Source organism: Erinaceus europaeus, chromosome 16 (genome assembly GCF_950295315.1).
Source record: "Erinaceus europaeus chromosome 16, mEriEur2.1, whole genome shotgun sequence".
Lineage (NCBI taxonomy): Eukaryota > Metazoa > Chordata > Mammalia > Eulipotyphla > Erinaceidae > Erinaceus > Erinaceus europaeus.
The window spans coordinates 30269895-30297852 of record NC_080177.1 but is presented as its reverse complement, the minus strand read 5'-3'; the positions used below and the strand labels follow the sequence as shown (position 1 = coordinate 30297852).

The following is a 27958-nucleotide window of genomic DNA, read 5'->3' as shown; positions in this document are numbered from 1 at the left end:
TTACAAATCAGAATTATACAGAGTAACTATATACATGCAATACAAAAAACCACAGAAATTAAAAATAAATAAATAACCTCAAGCCCAGCCCCGGCCCCTATGCCACACAATTATATAAACAAAGAGATGGCTAGAGATCACAACAATAGTACTACCTGCTGTCCAACAATAACCAGCACAATAAATTTGTAAGCAAAGAAATAGGAACATGTAACTACGTATGCCACTTCAGACAGATAGAAATGAAACAGAACTCCAAGAAATTCCAGATACAGAGAGACTACCAGAGACAGACTATAGAAACCTCATTATGAGAACTCTCTAAGGACCTAAACAAGAATTGAAAGAGCGTTCTACTTTGGAATTAAGACACAAAAAAGAGGAAGTCAGAACAGAATTAGCTAAGAAACTACAAAGTTGGAAAGAAGAACTTCAAACAGAATTCACCAAGCAATTACGAATCATGAATGCAAAATTTCAAACAAAACTTCAGGGAGAGAAAGACACGTTGAGTGCAGTTCAAGCTCAGGCAGAAGGCTTAGGAAGTAGACTCACACATGCAGAGGAAAGAATTTCCAATATAGATGACAACGTTTGTTGACTCTTTCAAATCAAAGATGAGGGAAAGAAAAGGTTTAGAAAGAATGTAGCAACTCTCTGAAATTACAGATCCATCAAAAAGTAGAGTGTAAGAGTGATAGGAATCTCTGAGGATGAAGACCAGGTCAAAGGACCAAAGATAATTTTCAGACAAATTTTAGCTGAGAATTTCTCTCACTTAAGCAATCCTCAGAACATACTAAACCAGAGGCAGACCAATCACCCAGGTTCATAAATTCAAAATGACCAACACCAAGTCACATTATTGTAAAACTATCAAAACTCAATGATAAAGAAAAAAAATGCAGGATGCTAGGGAAAGGAAAAAAGTTACAAAAGTAGAGCCATCAAGCTTTCATGGGATTTCTCTTTACAAAACCTAGAGGCAAGGAGAGAGTTGAATGACATATTCAAAGTACTAAAGGAAAGGGAATTCCAGTCACAAATTTTGTACCCTGCAAATTTATGCTTCAAATACGAGAGAGAAACAAAGGTTTTCTCAAATATTCAAAAACTAAAGGAATTTTTCACTGTCAGCCCCACCTTACAATAAATACTTAAATAAATACCCTGCAAATTTATGCTTCAAATACGAGAGAGAAACAAAGGTTTTCTCAAATATTCAAAAACTAAAGGAATTTTTCACTGTCAGCCCCACCTTATAATAAATACTTTCCTACAAGAAAGGAGGAAGCAAAGGAATACACATTCTAAGTAAGGTGAAGAGCAGTAGGCTAGAAAGAACAAAATAAAAATAGGAAAGAACAACAAGAAAATAGGGGAAGGAATTAAAGGACAAAAAGCTCTATCAAATGTTTTTAATCAAGATCAACTTAAAAAAGACTTTTCTAATATACAGTGCTAGTTATCACATTTATGGCAACCAAAAAACAAAACAGAAGCAGAGATTTACAGAAAGCATAAGAAAAAATCAGTGAGGAATTCACCACAGAAACTCATCCACACAAAAGGACAGATAGAAACAAATGGACAAAGAATCAACAACCTGAAATAAACTCAAAACAAAAATAAGAATGGACATGAGTAAACCACATATATCAACAGTCACCCTAAATTGTGAATGGCCTAAATTCACTGGTCAAAAGATTCAGAGTAGCTATATGGCATAAAGAACAGGATCCATTCATTATATATCTTCAGGAAACACACATCCAAAGAAAAAATGAACAAAAACTGAATATAATAGGCTAGAGCAAGATGTTTTATGCCAATAACTCACAAAAAATGGGGGTGGGACAGCTATTCTTTTCTCTGATAAAATATACTTTCAGGAAAGAAAGTAGTCAAAGACAGAGAGGGACACTACATAATAATTAAAGTGTTAATTCAGCAAAAAGAATATAAACCATCTTATGATAAATATATACACTGCAAACTCAGTTGCACCCACATATATAAAACAAATACTTACTTGTTGGTATGCTTCTAAATTCTGCTTATAAGATCTTCTGTTTTGATCATCACATTAGGTTCACTTGTATTACTTATGATGTAGTCTATTTACATAATCACTGTTTTACCTGGGTCCCGCCCTGCCTGCAGGGTATTGGTTTAATCCCCACTGGTTAGATGGAAGCTTTCTATGTTCTGTCTGTGCTCTTTTTTTTGCTCCGCCCCCTCTCCTAGTTATTTCCTTTCCCTTGTCACTTCCGGTGAAGAGATGCATAAAAGGCTGATGCATCTGATTAATAAACAAAATACTGCTTCCCAGCTCAGCCATGATTCCCTGGTCATCTGTCTCCCGCCTGCGAAGCTAAACCGGCAAATGGCACCCTGAACAGGGACTGGCACTTACTAAACTTAAGGGAGACACTGACAGCAACACAATAATAGGAGGAGATTTTAACATACCACTCACAACAAAAGACAAAACATCTGGACAAAAATCAATAGAGAAATAGCTATCTTAAATGAAATCATAAATGAAATGGACCTAACAGATAATATACAATCATCCATTACCACTTTATGCTTCAACTTTTGTAGCTTCACTATATCACGGTTTTTTCAAATATATTCATTAAAAAGTTGATCAAGAAAGTCAAACGATACAATGTGCTCTTGGTTGTCTTAGTCAATTATATGCCCCTATATTACAATTAAAATTAAAATTATTGTACTTATGGGCTGTAAGCCTGTGTATTAGAGTTCTAAGCACTCCCACAAAACCTTCAAGTCAAGGTGCCACTGCTTGATCACTCCTTGTGTGTGTTTGAAATTGGGTGTGGTGAAACCAGGCCAATCAGTGCATGTTTCTATCACACACACACTTCTACATCTTTGCTCTTGTGTTTGCAATTTCTGAGGACCTTTATCTAAGCTCCACAATGGTTCCTAAAAGTGCTTCTTCTTCTAAGCCTTCTAACAATGAAACTAAGCACTGGAAGAAGATGCTTACCATCCAGGAGAAGGTGAAACTTGGATATGATCAAAGATGGCAAAAAAAAAACATGAAGGTTGCCTGACATTATGACTTGAATGAGTCTACCATTTGCTCCATCCGTAAAGACGGAAAGAACATCCATGGCTACTGACAATGGCTACTGTCTCTTTAAACAAGAAGCAAAGCTAATGGGGTACTATTTCCTGTCTAGGGGGTTCTAATAATGTTAAATGCCTTATTTAGAAGGCCTTTAATAGGTTTTCTATGTTTTAACTATGAAAATGGTCTACTTATAAATAAAAAATCCTACTTTGAGGAAATTCACTTATTGTGGTAAAGCTTAGAACTGGTTAACCTCAATAAATGAGGGATAACTATACAGAACTTTTCATCCCAAAAGTAATTAATACACATTCTTCTCAAGTAAAAATGGCACATTCACAAGAATTGACTATATACTGGGCCACAAAGATAGTCTAAACATATATGTAAATATTAAAATTATAAACGTGTCCTCTCAGACCATGAAAACATGAAACTAGAAATCAACCAAAAAAGGAAGAGAAATTTCCTCAAAGCCTGAGGACTAGACAATATGCTTTGGAACAAAACAATACAATGGGTCATGGAAGAGGTCAAAAAAGAAATTATGAATTAGCTTGATACCAATGTAAATGAAGAAACCAGCTACCAGACCTTATAGGATGCATCAAAAAAAAAAAAAAAAAAAAAAACCTGAGAGGGAAGTTCATAGCAATACAGGCCCACATTAATAAACAGGAGAAATCACTAGTAAGCCATCTAACAACCCACCTCAACCAACTAGAAGTGGAGCAACAAAAAAGACTCAACAGTCAACATGAGATAGGAAATAGTTAAAATCAGAGCAGAAATTAATGATATGGAAACAAAAAGACCATTAGAAAGACTAATGAAGCCAAGAGCTGGTTCATTGAAAGAATAAATAAAATAGATAAACCACTAGCTACACTCACTAAGAGAAAAAGAGAGAATTCTATGGAAAAATCACTCAGAAATGGAAGAGGAGATATTACAACAGATGAGGTAAAGATTCAAATGATTATGCAAGACCATTATGGACATCTGTATGGTACCAAATTTGACAACTGAGAAGAAATGGGCACATTCTTAGAGTCATACCAACGCCAACCTTGACACAAGCGGAAATAGATAAACTTAACAGGCCAATAACTAGTAAATAAATTGAAACAGTAACCAAAAGCCTACCCATGAACAAAAGTCCAGGCTCAGATGGCTATATAAGTGAATTTTACAAAACATTTAAAGAACTAACACCCTTCCTTCTCAATCTTTTCCAGAAAACATAAGAAGAGGAAACACTCCCAAAGACATTCTATGAGGCTAACATCACTCTGATCCTCAAAGTAAAACAAGAACTCCCTAAAAAAGAAAACTATAGACCTATATCCCTGATGAATGTTGATGCAAAGATCCTCAACAAAATCTTGGCTAACAAAATCCAACAAAATACCAAGATCAAGTGGAATTCATCCCTGGGAAACAGAATGGTTCAGCATCCGCACGTCAATCAATGTAATCCACTATATCAACAAAATTAAAGATAAAAAAAATCACATGATTTTTATCAATTGATGCAGAAAAATAATTTGACAAGGTCCAACACCCACTTACGATAAAGGTCCTCAAAAAACTGGGAATGGAAGTAAAATTCCTAAACATAATAAAGACCATATATGATAAATCCATGGCTAACATCATAGTCATTGGGGAAAAAAAATTAGAAACTAGGGAAGGATGCCTGCTCTCAACACTTTTATTCAGCATAGTCCTACAAGGCCTTGCCATCACAATCAGGCAAGAAAGAGCTATCAAAGAAATTGAAATCAGAAAGGATGAAGTTAAAGTATCATTATTTGCAGATCTGGACATTAGACCTGAAAGTATAAAATACATAGAATATATTGGTGAAACATTTCATGACATTAACACTAAAGATGTATTTGGAGACTTCACCTGATGGGCAAGATTGAATAATTGGGACTATATCAAATTAAAAAGATTCCATACGTCAAAAGAAAACTCCATAAGGAAAAAAATGGCCTTCATCAACAAAACAGGACAGTATAAATGTTGGAAAAGGATGTGGAGATAAAGAAATTCTATTGCACCACTGGTGGGAATGCAAGCTAGTACAACCACTATGGAAAACAGAATGGAGAATCCTTAAGCGGATACAGATGGAAATATCTTAGGATCCAGCAATTCCACTCCTAGGCATTTATCCAAAAGAGATAATAACTCTTAATTCAAAGGGATATATGTACCCCCAGGTTCATAGCTACATTGTCCACAATGGACAAAATTTGGAAGCAACCAAAATGCCCTTCAATAGATGACCAGATAAAAAGTTAAGAAACATACACTCAATGGAGTACTACTCAGCAATAAAAATGATGATTTTATGTTGGGACTATGTGTAAGCTTGATAAAGCTTAGGGAGAACTCTCCTATCCTTGGATGGAGGTCTGAGAAGATACCCTCTTGGTTAGTCTCTCTCAACCAAGGTGAGCAAAAGGGGAGAAACTCAAACTTAGTTCTTTCCTTCTTGACTCTCAGGCCCACAGAAACCTTAATACTTCTCCCCATTAACTGCAGGCCACATGGCCGCCTACTTTAAGATTCACTTACTCAAAGTCACCTTACTTCTGATCACAGAAGAACACACCTTATCACACACTCCATCAAACACCTCAGACCCCAGACAAGAGAAATTCCAAACTATATGGCCTTTTGATATCCATCTACTCTCTGTCTCATTCTACTGGTTTAACCCCTATGCTTCTCTCAAATACCTTTGGATAATTAAGTTGCTTTCGTCATGGAGAATAACTGTCTTGTATCTCATCAATTCCTGTCATACCAGGCCCCTACCATAAGGGCAAGCTGATCTTTAAGAAACCTGTAATTTCTGACATATTTCAATAATTCCCTTTGTTTGGTTTTCTATTTAACTCATGTCCACCTGCTAATAAAGGAGACCTGAGACCTGAGATCTGAGTTCTGAGCATGCTGCAGGTCTCCCCGGTGTCTTTACTCGAGAAAGAACCGGTCCATTACCTTTCCCCTGGAGATCACACCACCAGAGACCCCGACAATTTTACATTCTTTGGGATAAAAGGGATGAAACTCTAGAATATTATGCTTAATGAAGTAAGCAGAGAGTTAAAGGAAAACCACAGGATGGTTTCACTCATGTGGAATTTAGAGAACTGAACACACATACTTGAAACAAACAACCAAACACAATACAACCCATATTTAGACTATGTAAAACTATAGTGGTTACCTAGGGGGGAGGTGGGGCACAGACTTTTAATGGAGGAAAATGTATGAAATTTTAATCCTATTGATTTATATTCTCATAAATTATTATTAATGTGATATGTCAGAGGGGGGGGAATAGATTTAATACTTCAAGTTCTCTAACTGCCTAGACTGTAGACCTAAGTTCAAATATTTGCTTTAGCCTAAACACTTAATATCTTAGATGTATAAGATGATCAAATTCTGAGAACAGGCTTAAACTGTTTGAGTAGCTCTAAAATCGTATCTGCATATATAGCTCTTTAAACATTTAAGTCAACTACAACTTTAGGCCAGACAAATCAAGATCATTTGGTATTTTCAGTATATAAAATACAAACATGTTCAGATACCACTAAAAAGGCACAAAGCATAGCGAAGTCAAATATATTACTATAGATAATAACCATTGGATTATCATAGAAAACAACCCCCCAACTTACCTGGTTATACTAATAATTAATTATTGATATTCTAAACTAATTATAAGACTACAAGAAACCCCTTTCATTCTCATACGATCTTCATGTCCTAGAACCCCTAGGACTATGCCCATACTTCTTGATATTTCTTTTCTATAATTTCTCACCACCATGTCACCTCTGTTGACTTCAACTGAATCACTACTGGTGCTCCCATCCCACATCATGCCACTACTGAATTCTTACTGTGGACTGTAATCAGATAGACTGAGCCTGAGAAGTCAACCTTAGAACTCTTCAAATCTGTTGAGATCTTTCCTAACACATGGTACTACCTTCATCCACATTAGATAGCACATCATTTAACTTAGTAATTGATACTAGGGTTTAGGGTCCTGGGTACAGATATACATTAATCCATATTTATATCAAATATACTTATTTGATATAATCATTTTATATCAAAATTTAAATGCTCAATAGTCCTCAGTGACTTAGATCTAGTAAACCTGGGATCCTAGTTGAAGTGCCTAAAGAAGGCACCACAAATTCTCTAATCAATTAGACTTAGACCAAATTAGCTTGGCAATCTAGCAGAAAGGCCCAAAGAAAATAGATCCCAAAAACCTAATTCTGGTTGGGTTCAACAAATGATAATGCTTAAACAATTGGGAGAATGTCTAAGGTCACCAGATAAAGAGAAGATGACAAAAGTTGGGTGAGGGCAAAAGACTGGCTCACTTAATGTTCTTTTTGGTCAATATCACACCACCTCATTATCTGGGGCCCTAGTCAGGGAATCCTTGGATTCTCACACAAATATGATGGGCCTAGACCTCTAATGCATCCCTCTCTCCACCATCACTGGTCACTTACAGCATGAATGTCATCTCAAGCCCTCTTATGGGCCCTCCCAGACCTTTCCTTCACCATAAACCAGTGATGTTAGGGATAGCCCTAGTCTCCAAAGGGATATTGTGGTATACTGCCCTGCCACTTGAGCAAGATTGGTCCTGAAATGAGTGCAGCCTGAAATGTTCCCAGCTGTGACCATCAGCTGCGAGCTCAGACCAATAGGGACTCAGAGGTTACACAGGCTTTAGTGCTAAATATAAATATGTATGTCCTGAGTCAGGTGGATGGAGGTAAATAGTTAATTTTATCCACAGATATTTCTCAAGAATGGGAGCTACTCTTTGCCCTAATCCAATTTTCTAGCCCTTTTCTCTTCTCTGACACCATTTCACAAACAATATTTTTATCCTGCTTCAGGCTAGTTATCAAACTCAAGCAAAACTACCAAAGTTGTGTGCCCCTAGGAACATGCTTAAAATGGACCTCCTAGCTTTCTTCTGCCCTAAGATCCTAATCTCATCTGGTCTATTCCTACTTTTTGGTCCCTGTTCATTAACCATTTTGTCTCACTTTATGTCCTGCCACCTTCCAGACACCAAGTTTCATACTCTACCATAATTCCATTCTGACTTCTCTGGGAAGATGACCTCACCAATTTGTCCTGTAACCTTGCCTCTCCAGAGCTCTAGCCCACTAGGGAAAGATAGAGACAAACTGGGGGTATGGATCAATCTGCCAACATCAATGTCCAGCAGAGAAGCAATTACAAAGCCAAAATTCCTATCTTCTGCACCACAAAAACAACCTTGATCCAAACTCCTAGTAGGAGAGAAGTGATAGGAGGAAGAAGATAAGACGGCTCTGAACTCCAGCTCCATCAGCACCCAGCACCAGAGACATTTAGAGTAGTAACAGTGTAATGAGTGGCTTGGAGGGGAAGGAGGAAGGGACTTGGAAGCAAAAGGGGGCAAATAATTACAAATGTAGACAGATAGTTGTAGAGATGATGGTTGGACCATGTCTACAACCTTAAGAAAATTGCAGTGGCTTACAGTAGGAAGACTGAAGATTCAGAACTCTGGTGGTGGGAATGGTGTGGAATTATACACTTGTTGACATATAATTTTGTAATTCAATATTAAATCACTAAAATTTTAAAAAGTGAATGGGGAAGTTTCTAATGGAGGGGATGGGATACAGAACTCTGGTACTGGAAGTTGTATGGAATTGTACCCCTCTTATCCCACAATTTTGTTAATCATTATTAAATCACGTATAAAAAAGAAATTAAAGAAGAAACAAAGAAAGAAAAATATCTTGAACTTTAGACTTAAGATTTCTGTCATTTTTAAGACCATATTATTTACATTAATTTGAAGGGACCTATGCACCCCTATGTTCATATTTGCAGTATTGACAACAGACAAAGGTTGGGAAGAGCCTAAATGCTATTACCCAATGACTGGATAAAGGATTTATGGCATATATATCCTTTGGGACAAAATAGATGGAACTGGAGGTTATTATGCTTAGCAAAATAAATAAAAAGATGAAGGACAACTATCAGATGGTTGCCCTTATATGTGTAATCTAGAGATCTGATATACATGAAGTTGGGAAAAAAAAAAAAACAGAAACAAGCATACTTGTGAGCACTATGGTTGTTATCTTTGGGAAGCAGAAGGACAGAGATACAGAATTTTGGTGGTGGGTGTAGTGTAGAACTATACCTTGTAATCTTACAATCTTGTAACCTGTTAATCACAAATAAAAAAAATGGAAAAAAAAAGTTATGGGAAACCTAATAGTCATTGTTATATTATTAGGTAAACACATCACCAAAGCATATAATTCAGACTAATAGTGTATTCTGTGTCATATGATTTGATGTGAAGTCATAGTCAACATTGTATCTAAAATAAGAAATTGCCCTTATTTTATGACTCACATGCATAATCTTTAGATTGAGCTATAAATTGCATTTAGTTCTTTGTTGTGAATTTCAATTTCACCACATGGTAATCCTGGCTATTTTACAGGCAAATTCTAAAAAAAAAAAAAAAAAAAAAACCTCTTTATTTACTACCACTGTTTTTTTATAACTGGATTCTGTCCTTTCCACCATTTTATCTGCTCATTCATTTTCTGCTTCATTTCACTCCACACTTCCCAATCCTTATGTGCCCTCCTCTGCACTCCAGCAGCTTTCTGCCTCTCTGCCAACTTCTGAGCTCTTAGTACACAAATCCCTAGGGTTCCACTGGTGGAAGAGAATATCAAACACATCAAATGCAAAATAGAACACAGCAGGGTTAATGGAGAACTTTCAGTCATCAGCCTTCCACTTTCTTAGCCAATTTCCTTACTTGACAGAGAGGAAGTCTTAAACCCTCTCAGATCACACTAGCCCAAAGATTATACTCAAGAGACTACTTTATTTTTAACTCTCCTAGATTTGCGTGTGCGTGTGCGTGTATATGTGCGTCTGTGTGTATTTCCACATTAAAGAGATGTGAGATTTCTTATCAGCATAATAACTTGCAATGGTAAAGTCACTTAAAATGTAAATCAATCCTCTCACTTAGTCACTACAAATCATAGTAGGCAGCTAGCTAAGCCAATATCCTTGTCTTCCTTGCTTTATAAATAGAAATGGGATAATTAAAGAAATTTCTCGTCTAAGGATATGTGACTTTAAGTAGAGGTGACAGAGCAGGAATACAGACTTGCAATATTCAGTTTCATATTTTTTTAAATTTCTGTCTTGCATTGCCACCATTATGATAGATTGCAAAAATAAAATCCTGTGTATTTCCTTTCCTGTATCTGCACCATTTGGCAACATAAATTTGTAATCTTTCCCATCAAGAGATAGATTCTATTTCCCTTTCCCTTATGACAGACTGGTTGTGTGATTTACTTTCAGTAACAGAATGTGGTTAAGTGTTCTAGGGCTAGATTATAATAGGCAGAGTGCTTCTATGCATGGCCTTGAAAACCAGATCAGTTGCTATGAGTTAAAGCTCTACTAGGCTTTGGATGCCTAGATAACTACAGAACTAGTCCTCTGCGTCAACTGTTTAAGCCATCTCTGACCAGTCAGACACTAGCCATTGACTAGAGACACATGGTTTAAATCAGATGCCCACTAACAGCAGATAAATTCTGCCAAGAAATTATGGGGCTGGATGGTGGCACACCTGGTTGAGCAAACATATTACAAAAGATCCATGTTCAAGCGTCTGGTCCCCATCTGCTTTGGGAATGGTGAAGCAGTGCTGCAGATGTCTCAGTTTCTTTCCCCTTCTACCTCCCCCTTCCTTCTCCATTTCTGGCTGTCTCTATCCAATAAATAAATAAATAATAAATAAAGATAACTTAAAAATTAATTGAGAAAAAAGAAATTACAGAATAGGACCAGGGAGACAGAACAATGGTTATGCAAAAAGACCTTCATGCCTGAGGTACAAAAGTCCCAGGAGGTTCAATCCCCAGCACCACCATAAGCAAGAAGGAGGAGGAGAAAAAGGAGAAATCATAGTAGTTATAAAATGTGTACTCCATGGTATACTATTCTACAATGGAAAAATATTGATGCAAGATGCTCCCTAATAAAAACTATTGAGGTAAAATGCTCCCTAATAAAAATTTTGTAAAAAAAAAAAAAAAAAAAGTAATTAGGATATGCCAAACCTAGCCCATCAGAAACACCCAGCTGAGCCACATATTCATGACTTGAATAGAATGTGGCAGCCTACAAGTGAGATCAAACTAGTATTCATTTACACTCATGGGCAGAAACAAAAAACAGAAAGGGAAAACACAAAACGTAGGCTGGGTTTAGTGTATTGCACAAAAGCAAAGGATTCTGGAGAAGGAAGCTAGAAAGGGGACTAGAGAAAAGGACACTTTGGGGTCCTGGTGCATGATGTGAAAGAGAACTGAAGCTGTGGGTGACAGTGTTTTGAAGACACCTACCACAGGGAAATGAGAGATTTTACCCAGGTGTCAACAATTGTATTGTAAACCACTAATCCCCCAATAAAATTATTTAAAGAGAAAAGAAGAGGAGAAACCACAGGGAAAAAAATGTGACAGCTAATATTCAAAAAGTTTGGAAGGAGTTTGTTATGTAGAGGAAAAATTAGTGAACACGAAGGGGAAATGCACACAACATATGCTTATATTCAGGGAATTTCATATTTACATGACTTATATTTGAGGGTAATATAGATAACTACTTAATGCTGAGCTCATATTTTAACATTATTCCAAACATGTAAGTTAGGGGTATGTAAAATAAATTTTAATAACCAATTATAAGGTACCATTAACCTTTTATACAGGAAAATTTATCATTCTCTTGCTTTGCATGGATTGATGCCAGTGAATATCCCATAAGAACAGAGAAACTGGGGCCGGGTGATGGTGCACCTGAGTGCACGTTCCACAGTGCAAGGACTCAGGTTCAAGCCTCTCATCCCCACCTGCAGAGGGAAAGCTTTGTGAGTGGTGAAGCAGGGCTGCAGGTGTCTCTCTGTCTCTCTCCCTCTCTATCACCCCCTTCCCTCTCCATTTCTGGCTGTCTCTACCTAATAAATAAAGGTAATAAAATATTTTTAAAAAAAAACAGAGAAAGTGAAACTTACCACTTCATATGCTTTCTAAATATTTCTTCCTTTTTTTAAAAATATTTATTTTATTTATTCCCTTTTGTTGCCCTTGTTGTTTTATTGTTGTGGTTATTATTGTTGTTGTCATTGTTGGATAGGACAGAGAGAAATGGAGAGAGGAGGGGAAGACAGAGAGGAGGAGAGAAAGATAGACACCTGCAGACCTGCTGCACCACCTGTGAAGCGACTCCCCTGTAGGTGGGGAGCCGGGGTTCAAACCGGGATCCTTATGCCAGTCCTTGTGCTTTGCACCACCTGCGCTTAACCCGCTGCGCTACAGCCCGACTCCCTCTTCCTTTTTTTTTTTTTTACAACCTCACCTAAAAGCTTGCATCACAGTAGGTACCTTCAATATTTATATGGATGACCATCCTCACACTTCCACTTCCCTTGAAATACCTACTTTCATGACATTTGTTATGAACATTTTCTCTAGTTCTAAAAGTCTGAACTGAACCATCTTGCTATCTGCCCACATTCTCTTCTCTGTTTAAGCAGTCCAATTACACCAAGTATAATAGTAGTTCGATCTCATTAACTGTCTAGCCCACTGTTAGATCTATTTTCTCCTCAGCCTATTAACCCTTTCCATTCTTCTGTTTTTCCTAATGTGTCCCTAGAATTTCAATAATACCACACACCTGAATTCATGAGTGTCTTTGACTTTTCTTTGTAACTACAAATTTCAGTTTACTTCATACCTGTGCTAAAAGCTGCTTAATAAACTCATAAAACAGACCATATTGATTTAATTATAAATTCATTATTATCAATCCAAAAGTATCTTTCTGCTCCTAGCAATTTTACTGTTATTTTATGCATTCATTTACTCATTATGTTTAAACTGTTCTCTATTCTGTTCAAACATCCAATTACTCCTCTTTCAACTGTTTTCTTCTGAAAGTATTTCTCAAATGTACCCATTTCTCTTTATTCCCATTAGATCTAGCTACTAGCATCTCTCTTCTTGACCTACAAGAGTTTCCTAATAAGTTTCAAGCACCACTTGACTCCATTTAGCCTATTCTAAATTCAACAAAATTGCCTTTTCAAAAACTCTCCAAATTAAAGAACATGCAGTAGTATGTCATTGTTCTAAAATATATTTTGGTGTACACAAATTCTATGGTTTTCATTTTCAACACTCTTCATCCAACTTTCAAAGCTTTGAATGTATAGTGCTCCCTCAGACATGGGGATTAGGCACTTATTGTTATCTTTGAATGGAATGTCTCCAACTCTGTTGTGCCCCTGTTCTTAGCCTAGAGTTATATAAATGAGCTTTGTTCATACTACTATTCTCAGCTGAGTTTTCCCCATCAGGTAAAATTGTCTTTTCTGTCTATATCAAGTCATTTCATTATATAATCTCAAAGAACTTTATACATTCACTTCATAATATTTATCTGTTGTGGCTGTGTACTCATATCAAGTTTATTCATTTGTTAGCTAGCACACTCCTGCATATACTAAACACAAACCATTCACTGAAGGAATGAATGCATTAACTAAAGAATGAAGTAACAGAAATATAAATTTCTCATTGCAATTTCCAACTCCTCCAGCACTGATAATACAATTAATAGTCATTTAATTAATAGTCATTTAATCTTCACAGAAAACACCACATCAGGCAACAAGATAGAAATCACAAAACAATAATAAACTTTGTTTCATAAGCATTGGCTTCTTATTCTAAATAGATTTTATACATGAATGAATACATAGTCCATTTCCATTTCCTTTTGTAGAACACAATTTAAAGACTGACAGAGACAGAAAATTGCAAACTACATTTGCTATCTGAACCTCTAACCCAGATAACAAATTCTATCACCTTCTTTCTATTCAGAGCTCATATCTCCAAATTCACGCCATCAAAAGATCTAGGGGGAAACAATCTTAATTACTTCATGCATTAGTTAGCATGCTTCAGTAGAGAATCTGAATTTAAATAGCTTGTGCATTCAACTTTTTTTGTCTCTTCATAGTCTTATCAAAACAAATTAATCAGATATATAGGTAAATTACAGATAGATATATAAATAATAAAATAAATATACATAATTTTAGCAATAACCATTTATACTAATTTTTATGTACTGCCAAGAATGAACCTAGGGCCTCACATATGGGTAATACTACCAAACGACCTCTGCAGCTCAATTTTCTATTATTTACTCTTAGAGAGAGGAGAGAAATAGAGAGAAGAGAGGTACCATAGCACATTCCACCATCTATGGAGGTCTCCTGGTGCCATCCATAGCACTGCCATGTAGTACTAGGGCCTAAATCCAGACTCACAAAACTATTCTGAAAACATCAAAAGACAGTTTATATTTTCCAATTATTTGAATTCTTCGCTTCAAAATCTACATCTTGCTGTTGCAACTAACCCTGGATTTTCTTTCATGAGCATAAATCTTACCAATCCTACCAAAGTCCCGCTTTCTTACTTTCTCCCTGGCTTGAAAGACCCCACTCCCCAAGTAAAACTTCCCGTTTTCAAATTCTACTAATTTCTGCTCTGAGACGATGACAAAGCTGTGAACTATAGCATTCTTCTTTGTAATGAGAAGCAATAAACTCAATTCGGCTTTTTTCCTACCACTGGATTGTAATGTTAATATTTGGAGATGCAGCTTTGGATACTGCATGTATCACCTAGCAATATCTACAGTAACTATCCATATATAGATCTTTAAGGTCCAGAGAGATATATTTAGAGTTGTATGATTCAAGGAACACTTGAGTTATGGCATCATCAACAAATTATTTATAGTTAGTTCAAAGTTCTTCCCAGTTCAGATACAATGTACTGACATTTTTAAAAATAAAAGTAATACTGCCTAGAAACATATTTCCTTCTTCAATCTCCAGAGAAATAAAGACATATGATAAGGGAAACTGGGAAGTGGTACACTTAGTATAGTAAATGAATTATAGTGCACAGGGCCCCAGGTTCAAGCCCCTAATTAACACCCAGCTGCGAGGAGGAAGCTTCATAAGTGGTCAAACAGTGCTGCAAATATCTCTTCCCTCTCAATGTCTATCTCTATCCAAAATAAATTAAAATATACCTTATTTTAATTTATTTTGAATAGAGACAGAGAACTTGAGAAAGGAGGGGAAAATAGAGAGACACCTAAAGTCCTGCTTCACCACTTGTGAAGCTTTCCCCCTGCAGGTGTAGACCAGAGGCTTGTACCTGTGACCTTATGCACTGTAAATTGAGCATTTAACCAGGTGCGCCACCACCTGGCCCCCTAAAGTGTAGTTTTAAAATAATATTTCTTTAAGGTCTAAAAGGTGAAAAACCTGGTTGGGCACACACACATTACCATGCAAAGAACCAAGGTTCAAGCAATTCCCACCTTCAGGGAGGCAGCTTCATGAACAGTACCATAGGTGTCTCTGTTTCCCTTTCCCTCTCTACCTCTCCCTTCCCCTCTCAATTTCTCTATGTCCTATCAAATAAAATAAATAAATAATAAATAAAAACTGTTTGGGGGGCTGGGCGGTAGTGCAGTGGGTGAAGCACACATGGTGCAAAGTACAAGGACTGTTGTAAGGATCTCGGTTCGAGGCCCCGGCTCCCCACCTGCAGGGGGTCACTTCACAAGCAGTGAAACAGATCTGTAGGTGTCTATCTTTCTCTCCTCCTCTCCGTCTTCCCCTCCTCTCTCCATTTCTCATTGTCCTGTCCAACAATGATGATAGCAGCAACAACCACAACAATAAGAAAGCAACAATGATAATCAAGGGCAAACAAATTTTTTTTTTAAAAAGTGTTTTAAAGGTATTTGACTAAAGTGAAAATTCCTATGCAAAAGGAAAAATGAATTTGTTAAGTCTACCTATTACTGTACTAATCAGATTCCTTTTTTTGGATAGAGACAGAGAGAAACTGAGAAGGAAGGAGGGAGAAGAGAGAGACATCTGTAGCACCGTTTGACCACTCATGAAGCTTCTGGTGCAGGTGGGGACTGGGGGCTTGAACCCAGATCCCTGTGCTTGGTAGAGTGTACACTAAACTGGGTACACCACCACGCAGCCCCATTACAAATTCTAATAAACATGTTCCTAAAGAGGTAGTATGTTGCGCAAAAACAGAGATAAAGTCATTGAATAAAATGAAGCCACAGAAACAATAAATACAATAAAGCCAACAGTTTAGAACATCCTTCAAGAGAAAGTGAACTATAATAGGGAAACAGCATAGCAGTTGTGCACCAGCCTTTCATGTATGAGGCCTCAGAGGTCCTTGTTCCAACACCTAGCACCACCATAAGCCAGAACTGAGTAGTACTCTTGTTCCTCTCTCAGAGAAATAAGTCTTTAAAGAAATTGAAGAAATGATGCATTCATAAGAATAGATGTAATTACTGTGCTAAAAGGCTTAGGAGCAATTTCTTTTAGGGGAATTACATCTTTTATCACATTATTGAGGATTCACCTCAATATTCCGTGTGACCGGAATACAGTTTCAAACCTCACCTACCAACAAACTGTCATCTGGCTCCATCAGAGGGCATTTTCTATAGAAGTAGTCACAGTTAACGAGGTTGCACAACTGTTGGAGCATAGGACTTGCATGCCTGAGGTTCCTGGTTCCATTTCCAATGTAATATGTGCTAGAGTGCTGCTCTAATTTTTTTGGCATTTCTTTCTCACATGAAACTTTCCTATGATTTAAATAATAGAATGCAATTTCATTTAGAAAAATATTAAAGTTTTAAATGGTTATAGTGAGGTAGCATACCAGGTTAAGCACACACATTACAGAGCTCAAGGATCCTGGTTCAAGCTCCTGCTCCCCATCTGCAGGAGGAGGCTTCACAAGTGGTGAAGCAGGGCTGCAAGTGTCTCTCTGTCTCTTTCTTTTTCTCTGCTAAATATAACTATGTGGGCCCAGAGTCGGGTGTGTAGAGTTAAATATAATAATAATGTACACGAAAGGGAAGGTCAGGGTGGGGGCAGATAGCATAATGGTTATGCAAAGAGACACTCATGCCCAAGGCTCCAAAAGTCCCAGTCTACAACTCTGGTGGTGGAAACAGTGTAGAATTATGCCCCTGTTATCTTGTAATTTTGTAAACCAATATTAAATTGCTCATTAAAAATAAACTACATTACTGCCACAAAAAAGTACCCATATAGGGCCAGGAGAGATTTCAATGAATAAAATAGTCATTTTATCATGCACAAGACCCTGGTTCACCCCAACACCAGAGGTGAGTACCACAACATTCCCAGGGGATTTTCATAGGTGGTAGAATGGTCTTAACTGTGCTCTTGCTCTTTTTTGCTCTTTCTCTTATTCTTTCTATCACTCTCTCCTCCCACCCGCCTTAAAATTGAAAAAAGATTATTGATTCTGAGGAGGTTGCTTAAAGAGTAGTATCATCCATGAATGAGATCTTGGTATTACAAAAGGAATTAATAAATACCTAATGTTGAGCAAAAGGAAGCATTTGTTTGTTACAAATGAAGATCACTACAGATAAAAATTCTTTTCATCTATGCAACCAGATCAAGTAAAGGAATCTGATTTCTGTCTTCACTGCTACTCTTTGAGAGCTAACTCCCTCAGAAAAACTGCGTTGTCTCTGTGGGAAATTTAGGCAAAAGACAATGTTACTGGAAGATCACAAGCTCTAAGATATATATGAATATCTATGTTTAAATCTGTATATTATGTAACCTCAATAACATTCTCTACCAACAATTCCCACCCAGAAAAAGGATTTAAAAGCTCAGATCATAGCCACCATGTTCCAGTCTGGAACCTACTGCTGCTTCTCAAACCCATTCTCCAAATCCTCCCCCCCACTCCATACTCCCACTGACCCTACTTTGATTCACACCCTTCGATCATTTGAGAGCATTCCTTTTTTTTAAAGTAGAAAGTGGATACTTTTGAGTTCAGTAACTGTGTCTTCATCTTTTATGCATCTGTCCACAAATGCTTTGTTCTCTCAGTTGAGGTCCCATCTTTAGGATTTAAGTTCCAAGGTAACCCTTCACATCTGCATAAAGTTGACAGAGCAGATCATCTAGCTGGAAACCATTTACAAGAAAGAAAAATAATGTACATGAAAGGGAAGGTTTGGGTGAGGTAGATAGCATAATGGTTATGCAAAAAGACAATCATGCCTGAGACTCCAAAAGTCCCAGGTTCAATCCTCTGCACCACCATAACCCAGAGCTGAGCAGTGCTCTGATAAAAATAAAATAAAATAAAAAATAAATAAAGAGGAAACCAGTATAATGTACAGTTAGGTCCTATTTGATATATTGTAATTCTACTTCAAGTTATGAATTCTTACAGAGCAAAATTTTACCATATATCCCAGAAATTATGTATCTTTGTATTTACCCAAATGGGTTGATAACTTAATCCCACACAAAAACTTGCAAGAAAAAGTCTATAGAGTATACTTAATTTCCAGAACATAAAAAGAACCAAGATGAGGGGTCAGGCAGTGGTGCACCTGGTTGAGTGCACACATTACATTGTGCAAGGACACAGATTCAAGCCCCTGGTCCCATCTGCAGGGGGAAAGCTTCATGAGGGGTGAAGCAGGGTTGCAGGTACCTCTCTGTCTCATTCCCTCTCTACCTCTCCCTCCCCTCTCAATTTCTCTTGGTCTCTATCCAATAATAAATAAATAAATAAGGTTAAAGGAAAAACATCTTAAAAAAACAACCAAGATGTGCTTTAGTAGGTGAGTGGATAGACTATCACAAGTCCAGATAGAACAACAACAAAGGGATAAGCTACCAGAGATGGAAAGACATAAAGGGAACAAATGGATCTGCAAAGTACAAGAAGTCAGTATGAAAAATCCAATCTAACTATATCAGATTCTAAAGGAGAATAAAACTATAGAAACAGCACATGGATCAGTGGATGTTAGAGAAAAAGGGTCACATACATACATACAGAAGTCTTAGATCTATGATTCTACTATGTACTATACTATTATGGTGGGTATCTGTTACTAAGTGTTTACCCAAACCCACAGAAAGCACAGCACTAAGACTGAACTCTAATATAAGCTATGGACTGGATGATAAAGGTATATCAATGTTGCTGCATCAACTACAAAAAAAAAAAAAACACATCATTGTTGGGGGCACCTGGGAAACATATTTGGGAGACCCCTGTATTTTCTTCTTAGTTTTGTAATGAACCTAAAATGGCTCTTAAATATATCAACAGGGAAAACATACTACTAATAATTAGTCAATCCCAAGTCAGGCAGTGATCCTATGAATTTAGTAAAAGTTAAATGATGAACATTTTTGGAGAAATATAATGTAATCCCTACTTAAGCCATTTAACATTTTTAAATTATCCATAGGCTTTCATGAAAAGGAACAGTGACAAAATTATACTAAATAACAATTTCTACTTACTATCCTTAGTTGAGTACCTGAGCTTCAACAGAAGAAAGAAAAGAAAATTTGACCAAAATTATCACCAAAATCTACAACAAAATTAGGTTTTCAAGATTGTTAATTCTATTTTTGATTGCTAAATAAGCCAGAAAAGTTACATTGCAGATGTAAATGTCAAAATGAGATTATATAAATAACAGGTTGACAAGCACAATTCAAAAAATAACTTATGTTAAAAGTATTTTCCATAAACATATATAAAAATAAAAATGTATTGTCTGCTTTAATTTAGAGGTTCTAGTTCATTCGTTTGCATTAAGAAATCATGCTTAAGGTGGCCCATGACATGACGCAGTGGATAAAGCATTAGACTCTAATGCTTGAGGTCCTGAGTTCAATCCTTGGCAGCACATGTACCAGAGTGATGTCTGGTTCTTTCTTTCTCATTAGTAAATAAATAAAAACTTGGGGGTCGGGCGGTGGCGCAGTGGGTTAAGCGCATGTGGCGCAAAGCACAGGGACCGGCGTAAGGATCCCGGTTCGAGCCCCCGGCTTCCCAACTGCAGGGGAGTCGCTTCACAGGCGGTGAAGCAGGTCTGCAGGTGTCTATCTTTCTCTCCCCTTCTCTGTCTTCCCCTCCTCTCTCCATTTCTCTCTGTCCTATCCAACAACGAATTGCGTCAACAAGGGCAATAATAATAACCACAACGAAGCTACAACAAGGGCAACAAAAGGGGGAAAAAAATGGCCTCCAGGAGCGGTGGATTCATGGTGCAGGCACCGAGCCCAGCAATAACCCTGGAGGAGGAAAAATAAATAAATAAATAAATAAATAAATAAATACTTTAGAAAAAATAATAAATCATGCTTAAATTATCTTTTTATATAATTTCAATTTATTCTGACCTAGTTAATCACGCGTGCCACCTACTAATGCCAACCATTGTCCTCTGAATTGCCTGTTTCATGTTTCTACATCTACTTTTGCTACCAAACTGTGTGTTTTCTGCAGCTGCCCCATGTTTTCCATGCTCTGTAATTCAGCTACCCCTAACCTTCCCAGGATTCAGGTTTTCTGGACCACCCAGGACTCTATTCAAATACACAATGCAAAGTAATTTGAAACAATTCTCTAGATTCCTAGTAACAGCATATTCCTCCCATTATGCTTTTCTTTGCAATTTGCATAATTTCTTTTCAAAGAGAATGTTTCACTTCAGGGGAAATTTATATGACACGAAAACAAAATGAGAATTGCCAAAGCAATCCTGAGATAAGAGAACACAAATAAAGGCGTCACGCTTCCTAACTATATTACAGGGCTAGAATAATCAAAACTGCAGAGTACTGGAACAAATGTTAGACACACAGATAAATAGAACAGAACTGAAAACCCAGAACTCCTATAGGTCTATAGATCTCTGATTAATGACAAAGGTACCCAGGACATTAAATAGTGTTTTTTTAATAAAATGTGCTGGGCAAAGCGCAGGGACCGGCGTAAGGATCCCGGTTCGAGCCCCCGGCTCCCCACCTGCAGGGGAGTCGCTTCACGGGCGGTGAAGCAGGTCTGCAGGTGTCTGTCTTTATCTCTTCCTCTCTCTCTGTCTTCCCCTCCTCTCTCCATTTCTCTCTGTCCTATCCAACAACAAAGCAACGTCAACGATGGCAATAATAACCGCAACGAGGCTGCAACAACTAGGGCAACAAAAAGGGGGAAAAATCGCCTCCAGAAGCGGTGGATTCATGGTGCAGGCACCGAGCCCAGCCATAACCCTGGAGGAAAAAAAAAAAAAAAAAAGAAAGAGCATTGCTGTACTACCCTTATCAAGAAAGCTACAGAAAGTATAATTTACCATATTGGCTACTAGCTAAATTTGGCCTGCTTGCAGTCCAGGGAATATTAATAGATTAAAAAATAATAATAATAAAATAAAATAAAATGTGCTGGGAAAATTGGGTTTAGACATGCAGAAGAATAAAAAGGGACCATTACATGTCACCATGAACAAAAGTCAACTCAAAAACTAAATATACTGTTAGACCAGAAATCATAAAATTCATAGAAGAAAATAAGAGACAGAATACTGTATGATGTCAACTTTGGAAACATATTGGGCTCAAGTCCAATAGCAAGGAAAACAAAAGCAAAACCAATGGAACTATAACAAATTGAAAGGCCTCTGTACTGCAAAAGTTAAACAAAAAGATACACTACACAGTGAAAGAAAAATTTTACATGTGAAACATAAAAGAGATAATAACCAAAATGTATGAAGAAAAAAACTCAGCAACAAAATAGAAAATCTCTATTTAAAATGGGAAGAAGATACAAACAAAATCTTCACTGAAGATATTCAGATGTCTAACAAATATATGAAAAGTTGTACAGTCATTGATTATCATAGAAATGCAGATCTAGGGAATCGGGTGGTAGCGCATGTGTTAAGCGCACGTGGCGCAAAGTGCAAGGACCTGCTAAGGATCCTGGTTTGAACCCCTGGCTCCTCACATGCAGGGGAGTCGCTTCACAGGTGGTGAAGCAGGTCTGCCGGTGTCTGTCTCTCTCTCCCCCTCTCTGTCTATCCCTCCTCAATCCATTTCTCTCTGTCCTATACAACAATGACGACATCAATAACAGCAACAATAATAACTACAACAACAATGAAAAACAACAAGGGCAACAAAAGGGAGAATAAATATTAAAAAATTTTAAAAAAAAAGAAATGCAGATCTAGACAGCACTTAAATACCACCTCAGATCTATGAAAATGTCAGACATTTAAAGAGATTAAAAACAAGTGCTGGTGAGGAAGTGAGGGAAAGGAACCCTTCTATACTGCTAGTGAAAATTTAAATCAGTTCAACCTCTATGGAAAACAATTTGGAGATTTCTCAGAACACAGGAAGTGGGCCAACCAGACTATTCAGCATCTTTCATCTCATATGGAACTTGAAGAAATCTTGTTAAGAGAGATAAGTCAGGGGGGCCAGGTGGTGGTGCACCCGGCTAAGTGTACACATTACAGTGTGCAAGCCCCTGGTCCCCACCTTCAGGGGGAAAGCTTCACAAGTGGTGAAGCAGGGCTGCAGGTGTCTCTCTATCCCCCCTCTAAATTTGTCTCTGTCTCTATATAATTAATTAATTAATTAACTATTTTAAAAAGAGATAAATCAGAAGAAGGGTGAGTATCAGATAGCTGAATTCATAAGTGGAGTAAAATAAAAGGGAGAAAAAGGAAAAATACAGAATGCAAGTTAGACTAGCTATGATCCACTGCAGCAAATTCAAGGACTCTAAAGGAAGGTTGGGGACCTAGTACACTATGGAGAAGGAAAAATTCAGTTGGTTTTGGGAATGATGTATAGACACCTATCAGATGAAGGTAATAAATTATAAGAATGTGACAACCTTTTAGGTCATCACTCATTTCTACTCCCAATAAAGTGATTTTAAAAAATACATATTGGTAGCTAAGACCGGTCAGTAGAGATACTCTCAAATCTGCTTATAAAAGAGTCAGCTAGAATATGTTAATTTATAGTGATAAGAAGTTAAAGGGTAGAAATATATATTACCAAATACTATACAAAAGCATCATAACAAAGAAACCTAGGCTATAAAACAACTAGTATGCAAGACAGCTCTAATAACACCAAGTCAAAGATTGTAAGCAAAAGACATCTGTTAAGTATAAAATTAGATAATAATGAGGAAATTTTCCTAAAAGTATAAAAAGAAAGTAAAGGACTAGAAAAAAAAAAGGGAAACCGAACATTAGACGGCTAGTATACTAGGACTAATGGGCAATATTTAAATAAAAGAAGCTTTAGCAAGAAAGAAAACAGGAAAAGTTGAAAGAGTATTGGATATAATCATCAGAGGGAAAAACTGAGACAAAGAAATCTCTTTTCCAAACTAAATAGGACATCCAAATGGTATGTAGAAAAGATGATGAATGAGGACCCACACTAAGACATACCATTGGAAAATTTCAGAATGTTGTGGCAAAGAGGATATATTAAAACTTCCAGACCAATTAACAAATAATATGATGATAACATTAACTATCGATTGTCTTTTTGAACCCTAAGACATCAGGAACCTCACATCTCCACTATAGAGCCCCTACTTCCCCTAGTCCTGGAACCCTTGGATAGGGCCCACTTTCCCGTATGCATCTCCCAATCCAAACCAAATAATATTGCATCCGCCGATCACAACCTAACCAACGCAACGATTGCCACCTCAACATGCTTCACCTCAGACTGTGTCCAGAGACTTCACGTGTGGAATGACAACCCTTCAGCTTCATTACTCGGGTGAGACCTTTCCTTTTATAGTACACTCTAATTTCATCTCAGGTAGTTCACTTTCTAACAAAGTCCCATAACCTAGATATACACCAGTTTCTGTGAGAGAGAGCTTATGTGCACACGTATCCATAAACTACTGCAAAATATATAACTGAAAGCAGTAGTACACTAGAGTTTGCAGTGAGTACCTCCCTAACGCTTCCTCTCCACTATTCCAAGCTTGGGATCCATGATTGCTCAACAATTTGTTTGGCTTCGTATGTTAACTCTCTTTTCAATCACCAGGTTCCAGATGCCACCAGGATGCTGGCCAGGCTTCCCTGGATTGAAGACCCCACCAATGTGTCCTGGAGCTCAGCTTCCCCAGAGACACACCTTACTAGGGAAAGAGAGAGGCAGACTGGGAGTATGGACCGACCAGTCAACGCCCATGTTCAGCGGGGAAGCAATTACAGAAGCCAGACCTTCTACCTTCTGCAACCCGCAACAACCCTGGGTCCATGCTCCCAGAGGGCTAGAGAATGGGAAAACTATCATGGGAGGGGTTGGGTTAATGAGATTGGGTGGTGGGAATTGTGTGGAGTTGTACCCCTCCTACCTTATGTTTTTGTTCATTAATTCTTTCTTAAATAAAAAATTTAAAAAAAAAAAACTTCCAGAAAGAGAAAAATGGGCCATATGGGAAAGATCAGAAATCCCAGTGGCCCAAAGTTTCTTAATAGAATTATTAGAGGGTAAAACACAGTGGCAATATGTCTTTCAAAATTCTGAGCAGTCTTTAGATGAAAATATTATAGGTAGGCAAACTGTTGGGGAGATGAGGAGGCAAAACAATGTGTTATTTGCTAAGAAAATTATATGAGTAGAATACAGCTTACACCAGCAGTGTGATGAAAGGCTATTTAGGACAAGTGCATATAGAAAACTAAGCAAATGAAAAAAAATGAACCAGTTACCAACTCCCAGGAAGAGGGAAAAAAGCAGAAAAGGAAAAGTTATAGTATAATGCAAAATTTTGTTGTAGTTACAATGGTGTAAACACCCAATATTGATCAAAGTAGGATGATGTGGTGAAAATGAGATTATGACAGTACATGTGCTTAAGTGAGAGTGGGGGGAAAGGGTGCTAAACCTCAAATTTATTCTCAAGAGGGGGCTGGCAAAGCAGGTTATGCACACATGGAACAAAATGCAAGGACTGGTGTAAGGATCCCAGTTCGAGCCCCCAGCTCCCCACCTGCACTGGAGTCGCTTCACAAGCGGTGAAGCAGGTCTGCAGGTGTCTATCTTTCTCTCCCCCTCTCTGTCTTCCCCTCCTCTCTCCATTTCTCTCTGCTCTATCCAACAATGATGACATCAGTAATAAATACAACAATAAAACAAGGGTAACAAAAGGAAATAAATAGATAAATATTTTTTTAATTTTAAAGGAATAATAAATTTTTTTTTAGAAATTTCTTATCAAGAAGTCAATGGCAATACCCAAAACTAAAAAAAACAAGAGCTAGATATATAACATGTTGTGTGGTGACTTGGAAATAATAAGAGAATCTTCTAAACAATTTATAGTGACTATCATTAGGGTTTACTCTTTCTTAGAGAGAGATAATGCAATTTTTCTTCATAGAGATTTTCGACTCCTTTGAACAATAAACAAGAGCCCCCACACCAATACTTTATTAGTTCAGGTCCTTCAGAAAACTGACCCCAAATATGCCAGAACTATACTAAAATAACTGCCTAAGAAACATAAGTAAGGAAGAAAGGAGCAGAGGGAGCTTTCAAACAACAAGAACATCAATAACAACAACAATAATAACTACAACAACAATAAAAAAAGAAGGGAAACAAAAGGGAAAATAAATAAATATTTTTAAAAATTTAAAAATTGAAGCAAACAAGTGACTTCGCCAAGCCAGGACCCAGTTCCAGGAAAGCAGTGACCATGTGCCACAGAGCAGATTTCCTTGAAGATTGAGCAGTGCACTTCCTTAGCATAATATTCACTAACCTAATATCTTAACAAATTTTTATGATGGCAGGGTAATAATGGAAAAAATGGCCTATTAGCTTAATTTGTAGTTTGACTATGTAGTTTCCTTAATATAAATGAGGTTGAGAATTTTTAATAGTGGCTGAGCAGAGGCAAACTTGGGTGAGTGCACATGTTACCACATACAAGGTCTTCACCTGAGGGGAAGCACTCATGAGGTACGCGTGCTACAGGTGGCTATCTTTCTCTCCTCTCCTCCTACTTTCTCTTTCCTCTCCATTTCTCTCTGCTTATACTACAAGAATAACTAACTAAATAAATAAACTACCAGGAATGGTGGGCTCATTGGTCAGGCACCCAAGATGTAGTGAGATCCCTGGTGACAGTAAAATATAAAAATGAAAAACAATGAGAATCATTTAGTTAGATTTATATACTAAGTGAATTTGTGATCAAGTATATTATTAAATTTTACTTTCTGAGTCAATATTTTAGTTATTTCTATTAAAATCTTTATACCATTAAAATATGAGTTCTTTTTTTTTCTTTTTCAGATAAAGTGGGACCCAGAGACAAAAGAGAAAGAGAAAGAAAGCAGAAAGCATAGCACTCAAAGTTCCTTCAGTGTGCTGAGGATCAGGCTTGAACCTGGGTCACACACATGGCAAAGCAGCACTTACTAAAGGAAGCTATTTTTCTGGCCCCAAAACTGAAATTTTAATATATTCCTCTAAATATGTTGTCATTTTGGATGAAACTTGAATTATATTGAGATAAGCCAGAAGGAGAAAGATGAATACCAGATGATCTCACTTATAGGTAGAACTTAAAAAACAAGGAAATAAAGGGAAAAGACAGGATGAAAGTTGGACAAGCTGTAGTCGATTGCACAAAGCCAAGGACTGAAGTGAGGATCTGAGAAAAGAGGTTAAGTGGGCTTTGGAGACCTCAAGCAAGTGATGGAAAATGTAAGTTGGTAATGGGAGTGACTTGCAGACAGTTATCAGTTATCAAAAGATAAGAATTTGAACATGTGACAACACCTTCTTTGTAGATCATTATTTCCCCAATAACACACTTAAAAATAAAGCGCAAAAAACTCACCAACCCATTGCTTATTATATTGTTATATGACTAAAATTTTCAAAATTAACTCTTCCCAACCATTTCCAGAAGACAAATAGGAAATAAAAGTACTTACAAAAATTTGATGCAGATGAAATCTAAAAATTTTTAAAGTACTAAGTTTCTTTTTTCCCCATTGGTTCTAAAGTAACAATTACAAGTAAAGCATTCAAATGTGATATTTACACATACTGAGGGGTGGGGAATTGTCTTTATAGTATTAAAATTGATCTAATGCAGAAATTTTATGGGAAGTAGTCCCTGTAGTAAAGTTTCAATCTCCCTTCTAACATATATTTAATAGCATCATCGACAATAATGTATTGGGAAATTTTCCATCTGAGAAGACTACAAAAGAGCAAAATCTTTAGGGAAATTAAGTTTGTAATATCATTATAAACACATTTTAATAATAGATATAGCCTACATTGGCTCATTAATATATTATTAATTGAGATTATTGGCTGCACTCTTCTAGCTTGGTGTAACAAGCTGAAGATGATATACCATTAACATAGAGATTAAGAAGCCATAGATGAGGAACCAGGTCACAGCACACCTGGTAGAGCATGCAAGTTACTATGTGTGAGGCCCTACTGAAGGGAAAGCATCAGGAGTGGTGGAGAGGTGCTGCAGGTGTTTCTCCTTTTCTCTGCCTCTCTCTTTCCCTCTCTCACCCTCTATCAAAAACAAAAAGAAAAAGGAAAGGAAAAAAAGGCCACCAGCAAATAGTGGAGTTGTATAGATACCACATCTTATCAACAGTGCTGGTAGCAAAATAATGATGACAAAAAGTTCA

General features: G+C 37.1%; 1 protein-coding gene across 1 annotated transcript in view; it reads right to left on the bottom strand.

Moving 5' to 3' along the window:
* The window catches only part of KCNH5 (potassium voltage-gated channel subfamily H member 5), a 447738-nt gene that overhangs the window by 344684 nt on the left and 75096 nt on the right, over positions 1–27958 (bottom strand). The window lies entirely within an intron of this gene.